The following is a 14,055-nucleotide window of genomic DNA, read 5'->3' as shown; positions in this document are numbered from 1 at the left end:
GCCTCCCCCTCTTTTACCACCTTGCCTGTTCTGAATGAAAGATCTAAACCCTGGAACCTGCAACATCCATTCCTCACCCTGCTTTATCCATGTCTCCGAAATGGCCACAACATTGAAGTCCCAGGTACCTATCCATACTGCAAGCTCACCTACCTTATTTTGGATATTTCTGGTGTTGAAGTAGACACACTTCAGACCAGTTTGCTGTCTGCCAGCACATTCCTGTGACCCTGAAATCTTGTCCCCGTCCTCCCTACTCTCATCCTCCTGTCCACTGCAACTACACTTCTGGTTCCCATCCCTCTGCTGAGCTAGTTTAAACCCACTCGAATAGCACCAGCAAATTTCCCACCCAGGATATTAGTACCCCTCTGGTTCAAGTGAAGACCGTCCTTTTTGTACAAGTCCCACCTTCCCCAGAATGACCCCAATTATCCAAGAACCTGAAACCCCCCCTTCTGACCATCCTTGCAGCCACGTGTTCAGCTGATATCTCTCCCTATTCCTTGCCTCACTATCACGTGGCATGGGTAACAAACCAGAGATAACAACTCTGTTCTAGCTCTCAGCTTCCACCCTCGCTCCCTGAAATCCTACCTTACAACCCTATTCCTCTTTCTACTATGTTATTGGTACTGACATGGACCACGACTTGAGGCAGGTCACCCTCTCCCTTCAGGACCCCAAAGATACAATCCGAGATATCACAGACCCTGGCACCTGGGAGGCAATGCGCTAACTGCAAGTCTCGTTCGTTCCCAACAAACCTTCTATCTGAGCCTCTAACTATTGAGTCCCCATTTACTAACACTCCTTTTTCTCCTTCCCTTCTGTGCAACAGCAACAGGCTCTGTGCCCAAGACCTGGGTCCCACTGCATATCCCTGGTAAGTTGTCCCCTTCAACATTATCCAAAACGGTATACATTTTTTTCAGGGGAATGACCACAGGGGATCCCTCCACTGACTGTTTTTCCCCCTTCGAACAGTCACCCAGCTTTCTTCGTGCTGAGGAGTAACTACTTCCCTGTGACTCACATCTATCACAGCTTCTGCCTCCCGAATGATTTGGAGTTCATCCAGCTCCCGCTCCAGTTCCCTAGCACGGTCTTGGAGGAGCGAGAGTTGGGTGCACTTCTTGCAGGTGTACTTGGATGGGACAGTAATGACATCCCTCACCTCAAACATCATGCAGGAGGAACATTGCTCCCCCTGCACTGCCATCTCTGCTGGTCCCCTTATCACAAAGTAAAATAGAAGAGATGCTTACATGATATGTCCCTGGTTTTTAAGGTAGAAGAGGTGGTTGAGTGGGAGGCCCTACAAAGGTAGGGTCTTGGGTTGAGAAAATGCTGACTTTTATAGCTGGATGGAAATAAAAATAACAAGTCCCTCCTTTCCCAGAAACCTCTGCTCTATCACTTCAAATTTAAAATCACAAATCAGTGACTCACCATTCCCGGCAGGTTCTTGGTGCAAGCTCCTGCCCTTCGAGTTGCTGCAGCCGCTGAAAAACAGAAATGGAGTTCAGTACATTGTTTTCGTGAGGTGGAGCTGGAGTGTTGGATTGGATCAGCATGTGCAACTGTAACTTAAAATGTGAACTAAGTTATATAATCTCTCTTCATATTTTTGCTATTTGATATCATTCCTCATTAACCTCCCAAAACATTGCACAAAGGAGTTGAGAATAAACATTGCTTTCAAGTAAAGTGGAACTGGAAGCCAAGAAGATAAGTGCATTGAGGGGAGGGAGAAGAATTGGAAAATTGGGCAGTGGTGTGGTGGAAGTTGCAAGACTAAGAGGTTTGGAACAGAAGGGAAGGATGACTATCTTTCTGATAGTCAGGACCTGTACCTTCCATGCAGAAGATGTAGCTGCCTGAGGTCCAGTTTTACGGCCCCAGATCTGCTCAGTATGCAAGAGGGAATGGGTTGCATTTCATAACAGTTAATCTTTGGGCAGGGTGAGAAGATAGTGAGTGGAGCACCAGGGATGGAGGTACTCGCTGGCTCAGAATGAGAACCCAAGAGAGAACAAGACTCTTAATGATGAAAGGAGTTGGTCTCACAACATTAGTAATTGTTGTGCGTATCTGAGCAAGCAGAAAATTGGTGAAAAGGCGGAGGTGGTGATGTGGTCAGTGCATTGATCCAATTACAATGCCCTACAAGAAAATTGTACACTAGGCAGGGTGACATAGAAGAGCCAGACGCTGAAGGGAAGAAGATAGAATCCTTCCTTGTGGCAATAAACCTCCTTAAGGCTGGGTGGCTACATGAATAGGGTAGGTGAAGCTTAGTAATGTTTTGATTTTTATGTTGTTGATGAGATTCCCAACAGAGAAGCTCCATGAGGAATGGGGAGGTTGCTGAAATGGCTTGAAATGCCCTGAATTTATATAGGCTGGGCCTCTTTTTTTAAAAAAAAGTGTGGAAGAATGCATGAATAAAAGTGTGGAAGCCTTGAGCCACAATCAATGGAAGGAGGGATATTCGCAAAGTTGTAAATAAGAATAATTCTAACTACACTTCTGATTCCATGTTGACTAAACTAAGTCATGACACAGCTGATCTTCACATTTACTCTTTTATTACAGGATCTACTTCTTGTGCCTCTTTATTCTAAAGCTATTAAATATTTAACTCATTTATAACAGATACAAAGAGTTCTACATATCTCAACAATTAACTTGTATACTAACTTGTGCAGTTGCAAATTTATTTTTGCTTTGAGACATTGGCATTCTGATTTTCTTTCTTCTGTTTGCATTTAGAAACCTGTGCAAAATTTTACTGAACAATGTTGGGAATTGAAAATCTTAGTTGACTTCTCTCTTTCCACACTCCCAAAGTAGTCAAAGCTAAAGACACCCTTCCCCAGTCTCCCACCTAACCTAATTGACCATCTCTGTCCATTTGGTCTGTGTCGCTGTAAGCTGCTTAAAATAAACGACCAGGGAGCATTAAAAAAATGTTACCCACCATCCCTGATCTCAGCACAGTCAACAGTCAAACTCCATCTGGCTTTGCATATCAAATAGTTTGCTTACCAGTTAACCATATGCTGTATCATCTGCCTGACTGCTCACAGGCTGTTTCTTCTAAGTAGTTACTAATTTTGCAAGGAACCAGCATTATTTTTATTGTAATGAGCGCAAGTATTGCTTCATATTATTTGTGATCAGTTTGATTTCTTCCAATGTACTCTTTAGAGGAGGATATGATGTAGGAGCATGTACTGATATACAAAGGATCCATGAAAGAATGGCAATATATATCCAGGTTAGGATGAGGGGTGGCTTGGAGAGTCTACTTTCCTAGTCTGTCCAGGTCCTTCTGCAGCCTCCTGGCTTTCTCAACGCTTACTACCTGGCCCTCCACCTATCTATCTTTGTGTCATTTGCAAATGTAACTGGGGATAGGTGTAAGGGGTTGGCAGGGGCCGGGTGGTGATGGGGATAGGTGATGACAGGTAGAGGGTACGACCTGGTTGGTCAATGGGAGTAATGAATCTGGTAGGTGGCAGGGAGCAGTGGAAAGAATGGGGAGGGCCTGGGATGGGAAGGGGAGTTATTTGAAATTGGAGGAGAGGCCAAATTTCTTGTGTGCACAATTAAAAGTTTGAGAATGGCTTACAAATCTTGCAGAGTGGCCAAAGACACCGTGGTTACCTGCAAACTATAGATCAGGTAGGTCAATGGTACAAAGTTTAGTTTTGGCACTTAGGGTTTGATTTAGGCTGTATTTTACACTGAATCAAAAGCACAGCTGATCTGAGTTGAGTTGACATTCAGATAGATTGTAAATAATGAGTTCAGCTGAACTGCAATCATCAGTTAGCACAACATTTAAAAACAAATTGCTCATTCCTGAATGCAACAGGGCAAATCCTTTCAGCTGTTTTCAGTGCAAATGTGGGGGAGGTAATGACTGAGTAGCATTGTGGGTGAATTAGTAATTCAGAGACCCAAGAAATGTTCTGGGGCCCCAGGTTTGAATCTCAAACACCAGATCGTTGAAACTGAATTTGATAAAAAATAATAGTTGAAAGATTAAATGAAACCATCATCAATTGTTGTTTTAATACAAAACCCTTCTGGTTCACTAGTTTCCTTTAACGAAGGAAACTGCCATCCTTGCCTAGCCCACATGCGACATCAGACCCCCACAGCATTGTGATTGACTCTTAGTAGCCCTGTGAAATGGCTTAGCAAGTCATTCAGTTGCATTAACCACTAGAAACTGGGGCAAAATATAGAATGAAACTGGACGGAATGTTCCACACAGCACCATTGATTGGTATGTGCTGTCCCACAGGAAAGACTGAACTGGCTGAGATCATGGCACAGTTGGGATGTTAGTTGCCTTAGGATTCAAAATCCCTTGATTTCTTGTGGCATCAAGTTAGCATCAGGAAACCTCCTGATTATTGGGTGCAAAATCTACTCTGGGTCAGAGACTTCAATGTCCACCACCAAGAGTGGCTTGGCAGCACTGTGACTAACCTGATTGGTCAAGTTCAAAAGGACATGCCTAGTACCTAGACTGGGTCTGTGGCAACTAGTGAGGGAATCAACAAGAAGGAAATACATACCTAACCTTCACTAATCCACCTATCGCATCTGTCCATGACAATATTGGTAAGAGCGACTATTGAACAATCTTTGTGGAGACAAACTCCTGTCTTCAAGTTAAGAATATTTTCCGTCTTGTTGTGCAGCACTATTATGGTGGTAAATGGGATAGACTTTGAACAGATCTAGCTACTCGACTGGGCTATTTGCAGTTTTACTTGAACACAATCTGCAACTTCATGACCTGGTGTATCCTCCATTCTCCCATTACCATCAAGCCAGGGATCAGTCCTGGATTAGTAGACAATATACGAGCACATACCAGTACCAGGCATAGCTTTTAAGTCTGGGTCTTTTCCCCAGGATAAGGGAGTCCGAAACCAGAGGGCATAAGTTTAATGTGAGAGTGAAAGATTTAAAAGGGACCTAAGGGACAAATGTTTCATGTGGAGGATGGTCTATATATGGAATGAACTGTGAGAGGAAGAGGTGGAAGCTGGTACAATTACAACATTTAAAACGCATCTGCATGGGTATATGAATAGGAAGGGTTCAGAGGGATATGAGCCAAATGCAGACAAATAGGTGGCTCAGTGGTTAGCATTGCTGACTCACAGTATCAGGGACCCAGGTTTGATTCCAGCTTTAGGTCACTGTCTGTGTGGAGTTTGCCCATTCTCCCCGTGTCTGCGTGGGTTTCCTCCCACAGTCCAAAGATGTGCAGTTCAGGTGAATTGGCCATGCTAAATTACCCATAGTGTTAGGTGCATTAGGTCGGGTAAATGTAGGGAAGGGGAATAGGTCTGGGTGGGTTACTCTTTGGAGGGTCGGTGTGGACTTGTTGGGGGCAAATGGCCTGTTTCCATACTGTGGAGAATCTAACATAAAAAAGGCCTCAACCTGGTGCAACGACAAAACAGGGCTACTTGTATAGCAAATGATGTAAGGAGTAAGTAATACACAGCTAAGCAAGGCAACAATCAATGGTTTAAATCTTAGCTTTGCAATCCTGCCCCATCCAGTTTGGATGGTGATGCACAATTGAACAACTCACTGGTGGAGGACTCACTACAGACATCCCCAACCTCCAAAGGGGAGAGCCCATGAAGCAAGAGATGAGGCTGAAACTTTTGCAGCAATCTTCAGCCAGAAATTTCAAATGGATGATTCATCTCTGCCTCTTCCAGACATCTCCAACATCACAGAAGCAAATCCAGCCAATTCAATTCACTCCATGTCATGTCCAGAAAAGGTTGGAGGCATTGGATATTGCAAAGGCTAAGAACCCTAACAATGTTCTGGCAACAGTACTGAAAAATGGTGCTCTGGAACTTGCTGCATTCCCTAGTCAGGATGTTGCAGTATAACTTGGCTTTCACCCAAAAATGTGAAAAATTGACCAAGTACTTTCTGTACAAAAAAAAAGGACAAATCCAGTCCGGCCAATTACTGCATGATACGTTTACTCTTAATCATCAGTACAGTAATAGAAAGTATCAGCTGTGATTTCAAGCAGCACCTGCTTAACAATAACTTGCTAATGCTCCGCTTGGCTTCGGTCAGGGGCCACCGAGACTTGACCTCATTTCAGCCTTTGTTCAAGCAATTAAATGGTGGAACTGAGTTGAGATGAGGTGAGTGATGGTGTTCTACTTCAAGCCAGTATTTGACTGAGTATGGCATCAAGAAGTCCTAGCAAAACTGGAATCGGTGGGTTTCGGGCGTCAAACTTACTGTTGGTTCCAAACACATAGGAAGATGGTTATGGTTGTTGGAAGTCAGTTATCTGAGCTCCAAGACATTAATGTAGGGACCCCTGAGGGTAGCTTTCTTGGCCCAACCATCTTGACCTCCCTCTGTTGTAAGGTCAGAACTCAATGTTTGCTGGTGACTGCATAATGTTTAGCCCTTCTACTGACTGCTCAGGTACTGAAATGGTCTATGCACCAAGGTAACAAGCTCTTGATAATATTTGTATTTGTGCTGACAAGTGATAAGTAACATTTGACATACTGAAGTGCTCCAGGCAATGATCATCTCCACTACGAGAGAGTCTAACAGTTGCCCCTTGATAGTTAGTTGCATCATCATCACAGTATTCTGAGCAAGAATCAGACCTGATTTGAAATGCTAGTTCTGTTTTCCTCTCTCCACAGACGCTGCCAGACATAAGTTTCTGCAGCATTTTCTGTATTTGTTTCAGATTTCCATCATCCCTGTTTGCTTTTATTCAAATGTCTATGGTTTTTGAGTGTATATTGATTTTTAAAAATGATTTTCCACAGGGCGTTTGATAAAGCCCTTCAAAAGATCTTGTTATTAGATTGAAAGCAATTCTTCAGTTGTGTTGTCTGGTTAAGATATTGAGCCTAGGAGATAGTACCTGTTCATTATCCTTATTTTGAGATTGGTTGATGTGATTATCCTACAGGATTAGTGAATTCATTTCATATTACTGAGATGGTTGATTTAAAAAAAACACCAATCCAGTTTTATCGTCAGTGCAAAGATGGCTAGTATTATAGCAGTCTAGATAGAAGTGTATAATTAGAGATATCAAATAAAGTGAAGGGATTAAAAAAATGAATTGATTTCATGATAAATGACCTCTTGTTTATCTACTTAGGAATAAAAGCAGAAAATGCTGGAGAAAAACATATGCCAGCATCTGCAGAGAGAGAAGCAAAGTTAGTATTCTAAATCAAATATCTCTTCATTGAACGAGTATCCGTTTGGACCTGAAACATTAACTTGATTTCTCTTATAGATGCTACTAGAACTGCTGAATTTCTCCTCCAATTGTTTTTATTTTAGATCTGCAGCATCTACAGTATTTTGATTTTAGTCTTTACGGTGTTTACTTTGGTCCAAAGATAGAAAAGATTAATTTTTAAGATAAGAAACAGCAAAAGCCCAACAAGGCTTATTATTCATCTTCGTAAATGCTGAAAAGATTTTTAACAGGCACAGGGAATAATCAAAACGGAACTCTGGCTCTTATTTGCAGAAGACAACGGAGCTGAGGTTGTACGATAGTTATGCAAAGCTCTTGTTTGACCTTGTAAGGCCTATTGAAACGGATGAGCTGGATTAGACCTTTCGGCCTCGTGAGCCTGCTCGACCAATAAATAGGATCATGCGAGCTCTGACACTCTTTATGTATATTTTCCTGTGTTTTCTTCATAACCCATTTGGAAAATTGTCAGGATTTCTGGGCATAACAACTTAGGAAAGATACTTTGGGCTTAGAGGTACTGCAGTATAAGTTTATCTGAATGATGTCTTGATTCCAAGGCTTAATTTACATGACAGTTTCTCCAAGCTAGAATTGAATTCCTGGAATTAAAAATTGGGGTGTGATGATTAATCCCTTCAAATTAAGGGAACTGGGAGTGGACAGAGATAAACTATTTCTGGTGGTAAGGGAGTCTAATATTAAGAGGAACAATCATGTGAATGAAAAAAAACGATTTTTCAGGACTGAAATTGGGATAGTATGGTACAGGTTTGGACCTATTCTGAAAATGGCAGTTAATGCTAGATTAATTGTAAAATAATTCAATAGAGACCGGTATCCCATCACAAAGTCACCTTTTATTTGCTCATGAACAGTCCTTCACTATAGTACTGCATCATACACATTCAGGCTTCAGATTTAGATGTTTCAGTGAGAACAGAGAAGATGGTAAAAGAGGTGAGGGTGTGGCATTGTTAATCAAGGGTATCACAGCAGCTGAGATAACGTTTGAGGACCTTATCCACTGAGGTTAGAAACAGGAAAGGAGAGGTCACCCTGTTGGGGGTTTTCTATAGGCCTCTGAATTGTTCAAGGGATGTAGAGGAAAGGATAGCAAAGATGATTCTCATTAGGAGCGAGAGTAACGGTAGTTGTTAGGTGGAAATTTAAGTTCCCAATATTGACTGGGAGTACTATAGTTCAAGTAGTTTTAGATGGGTCAGTTTTTGTTCAAGTTGTGCAGGAGGGTTTTCTGACATAGAATGTAGATAGACCAACAAGGGGAGATGCCACATTGACTTGGATACTGGGGAATTAACCTGGCAGGTGTTGGATTTGGAGGTAGGTGAGCACTTTGGCGATAGTAACCATAATTCGCTAATGTTTTCAATAGCAATGGGCAGGGATAGGTATAAACCACAGGGAAAGAGGTATAACTGGGGGCAAGGCGATTAGGAAAGATTTAGGATGCAAAGGATGGGGAAGGAAACTGCAGGCGATAGACACTCTTAAAACGTGGAGTTTATTTAACGAACAGCTACTGCAGGCCCTTGGTAAGTATATACCTATCAGGCAGGGAGGTAATTGTCGGGAGAGGGAACCATCGTTTACTGAAAAAGGTGAAGCTCTTCTCAAGACGAAGAGGAAGGCCTGTGAGGATGAGGCATGAATGCTCAGTTGGGGGCTTGAGAGTTATAAGTTAGTCAGAAAAGATTGAAAGAGAGGGCTAATAGGAGCCAGGAGGGGACATGAGAAGTTGTTGGTGAATAGGATCAAGGAAAACCCTCAGGCCTGCGATACATATATCAGGAATAAAAGAATGACTAGAGTAGCATTTGGGGCAATCAAAGATAGTAGTGGAATGTTGTGTGTGGAATCTGAGGGCATGGGGAAACGTTTAATGAATACCTTTCGTCAGTATTCACATTGGAAAAGGGCAATATTAATGAGAATATGGAGACACCGGCTACAAGATTAGATAGGATTGTGGTTTACAAAGAGGAGGTTTTAGCAATTTTGGAAGATCTGGAAATAGATAAGACTCCAGGGCCGGATGGAATTTATCCTCAGATTCCTGGGAAGCTAGGGAGGAGATTGCAGAGCCTTTGGCTTTGATCTTTGTCACCATTATCGACAGGAGTAGTACCAGAAGACTGGAGAATAGCAAATATTGGTTTCCTTGTTTAAGAAGGGGAGTCAGGACAACCCTGGTAATTATAGGCCAGTGAACCTTACTTCGGATGTGGGTGAGGTGTTGGAAAATGTTAGAAGAGATAGGATTGAAAATCATCTGGAAAGGAATTATTTGATTAGGAATAGTCAACACAGTTTTGTGAAAGGTAGGTCATGCCTCCTAACCTTATTGAGTTCTTTGAGAAGGTGACGAAACAGGTGGATGAAGGTAAGGCGGTTGATGTGGTATATGTGGACTTCACTAAGGTGTTTGGAAAGGTTCCAAGAGGTAGGATGTTGCACAAAATAAGGAGTTTTGGGATTGAAGGTGTTTTAGGGGTTTGGATCAGGAATTGGCTCGCTGAAAGAAGACAGAGGCTGGTGGTTGATGGGAAATGTTCATCCTGGAGCTCAATTACGAGTGGTGTGCTGCAAGGATCTGTTTTGGGGCCACTGCTGTTTGTCATTTTTATAAATGATATGGAGGTGGGCATAGAAAGATGGGTTAGTAAATTTACAGATGACACTAAGGTAGGCACAGTTGTGAATTGTGATGAAGGATGTTGTGGGAGAACAGATTTCTGTGGTTAGCATTGCAGTTTTTTGAAGATGGTTTATTAGTTCATGATTGACAAATGTTAAGATTAAGTTGACCTTGGCAGCTAGTGATGATGCTGGAAAAGCACAGCAGGTCAGGCAGCATCCAAGAAGCAGGAAAATTGACCTTTCGGGCAAAAGCTTGACTGACCTGCTGTGCTTTTCCAGCACCACTCTAATCTACACTCTGATCTCCAGCATCTGCAGTCATCACTTTTGCCTAGCTGGTGGTGGTGGTCTATTACAATCTGGATTATCTTAAGTTAGGCCAAAACCAGTGCAAGATTTTGGGTTTGACTTAAACTTTTAATTGTAGGACCTAATTCAACTGCAAATATGGATGACTGTCAAATGAAAACAAAATGTTTATAAATCTGGATTAGTTACAAAACCCATTCCAGGTACAAACGCTTTCACAAATTTTAGCAAGCTTATTATGTTTACCATTGTAAGTACAAAAGAAATAATATTTGGGAAAATTGTGGTCTTTCAGTTGATCACTTTAAGACACCAATTCACAACACAGTTTGACTGGGCACACGTTTCTTGTTTTCTGTTCTGTTGACTGGTATTCTGTCTTTGGTCTTCCTTGCTGTCTTGTGCATCAAACCACACAGGATCTCCACTCTAACTCTTGCTAGCTACTACCCCCATACATGGTTAGACACATCGTGAGGTCAGGTTGGCTTATGGGTGTCTGAACAGTTCATGGTCAATCTTTGGCTTGATGGTGTCTGCCCAATTCTGATTTGGTTTCTTTAAAAGCTGTGGTCATCTTAGTGATATCGCTTCCTGCTGACTCTTTCCATTTACATCCCAGGCACTTTTTACAATCATTCCTCTCATAACAGTATGTCTATCTTAGCTCATCAACTTTATACATCTTTACCAAGGTAGCATATCACCAAACAAGCCATTTATGTTTGACTAGAATATGTAGTGTCACCTTGTGCTTTGCTATTGTTTTGAATGTCCCAACTGATGCACGTTTTAACAAAAATGTAAGAAGAACTACAGAACTCAACACATGATGTAATACGACAGTATTCTCATATTAAGTATGCATACATGCAAACTTTATGAAAGTCACAAGACTGAACTATTGTAAAACATGGTTGTGACCTTGAGCACAAGCATTTAACATCAAAGCATTCTCACATTTTTTAGCCTCAGCTTACATTAGGTTGAGCTATTAAATAAAAATCCATCAACCTGTGACTTTTGTTCAACCTTGGCTACATGGATTTCTTTTTGGCAAGTGTTTACGATTAACCACACTCTAACAGAATGAGTCTAATCCCTCATGCTTAATCAAGTCAAAATTATTTTTTGAAAGATTACTGAAATCTATACCAGTGTAGATTGCTTTGGAATTATTTCTCTCGAGTGCTGTTTTATTCACATTATCTCTGGGGTCTTATACCAATTACTTTTTCAATTTAACAAGGGAAAGATGTTCTATATTATTGTGATTATGTAGACCATGGCTGGGAATGGAATATTTGGGGATATTCAGTTTTTGGGAAAAATGGGTCAAAAGGAAAGGGAGATGGGGATAGCATGAGTAGTAAATGATGAAATCAGCACAGTAGTGACAAAGGATATTCACTCAAATCTGGATGTTGAATACATTTTTAAGTAGACCTAATCCATAATAAGGGGCAGAAAACATTTGTGGGAGCTGCTGTAGGCTTCCGTTCAATGGTGAAAAAAGAATGACGTTATCCTGGAAATCACAGATGCATACAGCAAGCGTACTACAGTAATCATGGGTGACTTTAATCAAAACAGACTGGGCAAACCAGCAATAATATTGGTGAATGAATTCTTAAAGCATGTGCGTAGACCTGGATGTCAAGAACAAACTAGGAAACAGGCAACCATGCATTGCATTTTTTTGCAATAAAAAGGGATTAATTAATAATCTCATTGAGAGAGATACTTTTGGGATCATAGAATCCCTACAGTGTGGAAACAGGTCCTTAGGCCCAACAAATCTACACTGACCCTCTGAAAGGTAACCCACACAGACCCTTTTCCCTACCCGATATCAATGCCTGATTAATGCACCTAAACTGAACATGATGGGGAATTTAGCCAATCCACCTAACCTACACATCTTTGGACTGTGGGAGGAAACCAGAGCACCCAGAGGAAACCCACACAGATAAGGGGAGAATGTGCAAACTCCACACAGTCACCTGAGGCTGGAAGCGAACCTGGGTCCCTGGTGCTGTGAAGCAGCAGTGCTAACCACTGAGCCACTGTACCATCCTAAAGAGTTAGCTTCCCGTATTAAGATCTGGTGCCGCCAGGATTTGAACCCCACATGTCTTGTTGACTAGACAGGCACTTTTCCCAACTTACCCATGGCACCACACTGCATGCGTGTGTGAACATAACATAGAATTCTACATTGGGATGAAAAATGAAGTACTCCAATCTGAAATTGGGATCTTGAATCAAATTAAAAGAAACGAGGTACAGTTAAGGCATGAGTTGGCTATGATACATGAAAAGACATGATAGTGGATCGGCAATGTCTAATGTTTAAGGAATGAATGCATACATTGTACACTAGACTCCAGTGCAAAACTGTAATAGGAAAATGTTCCAACTATGCCTAGCATAAAAAAATCTAAAGGTAGATTCCGATCCAAAGAAATATAAGATTGTGAGAAAAAAAAAATCAGCATCCCAAAGATTGGGAGTAGTATAGAATTCAGCAAAGGAGAACCAAGGGATTTGATTAAAAAGAGAAATAGTGAGTAAGTAAGCTTGCAAAGAGCTATAACCACAACCAAACTCTCAATGTTGCAGTTATTGGCTTGAGCTAAGACACTGATATTGGATGCGAATCCTCCCGTGTATTTGCGTGATTTTTCAGAGATAATGCTGATGATATTTCTCCAATGATTTGAAGTCTTTGCTAAACATTATCCAAAGCTCTGATGCATGCTGGAGGGCAATTAACACTGCTATTCTGCAGATCAGTAATTTGGAACTGGGATTGAGGTCCTGTTTCTCAGTCAGTCGAAGTGCTGGCACACTGAAAATGATGTTGAGTTTCATTATCAATGCCGCCTTCCCTGAAAGAAAATTCTTTGTATTGATAAAAAGGAATGTCAGAAGTTGGTCTGATGATTGAGTGATTGACCTCTTACCTAGCTAGCGCATATTTTCACAGCATGCTCATCATAATTTTGAAATTTGCTTCATTATATTGTTAAAAATATAGCTAAAATAGTTAAATCATTTTCAGATGTGCTTATGAAAGTACTGTGAATGTGAAAAAATCCACTCTTTGCATCCAGTGTCATGTCAAACTGTTTAGAATATAAATTGCCTATTCTCTAAGCAGTTCAATGTTTTTAGGTTAAGTTTAAACCCTCGTCATCTTTTTCTTCCTGTTGGTCACTGGAATTCAAAAGATTTTAAAATTAATCAGTCTCTGCAGGGATTGTAATTGCGTTTAGATTCTATTAAATTAGAATTTAGAAAATACTGCTTCTCATGATTTCTTGCTAACTTGAATTTATTCTTAAATGTTGTTGTGCATGCTTGCTTGGAGATTTGGGAACCCCAATCCTTTCGAATTGGGAACATACTTGTTTTGAACTCTCTCCATCTGTTCCTTGAATGCCTTCAAATACTGTGCCACTGATTTATCTAGCTGCTTATTTCTCTGTTTGAGTTAGCTCAGTCATAGTTCTGCTTTGTAAAACTGGTCTTCTCCCAGTTCAGAGCTTGTACTGTTTTGAGTTCTTCAGAAGAAGGGTCAATTGACCTGAAACATTAACATTGCTTTTTCTCTCTCCACAGTTGCTGCAAGTCCTGCTGATATTTCTAACAATTTCTGTGTGCAAATTTAAACTGTTGGGTGTGCTTTAAGCTGCATTATGATGCTGGGCCATAGGTCATTTTAGTGAGTGTCGACATTTGTGATGGTCAGGTTTTTAAAAATGGGGCAGGAG

The 14,055-nt window shown here is 41.2% G+C and overlaps 1 protein-coding gene across 5 annotated transcripts in view; it reads left to right on the top strand.

Moving 5' to 3' along the window:
* The window catches only part of LOC140458142 (ELKS/Rab6-interacting/CAST family member 1-like), a 917,474-nt gene that overhangs the window by 36,283 nt on the left and 867,136 nt on the right, over positions 1-14,055 (top strand). The gene's annotated exons all lie outside the window — the stretch shown is intronic.

The sequence above is a fragment of the Chiloscyllium punctatum genome, chromosome 32 (assembly GCF_047496795.1).
Source record: "Chiloscyllium punctatum isolate Juve2018m chromosome 32, sChiPun1.3, whole genome shotgun sequence".
Taxonomy (NCBI): domain Eukaryota; kingdom Metazoa; phylum Chordata; class Chondrichthyes; order Orectolobiformes; family Hemiscylliidae; genus Chiloscyllium; species Chiloscyllium punctatum.
Note: the sequence above shows the minus strand (reverse complement) of the source record. Positions and strands in the feature narration are given on the sequence as shown.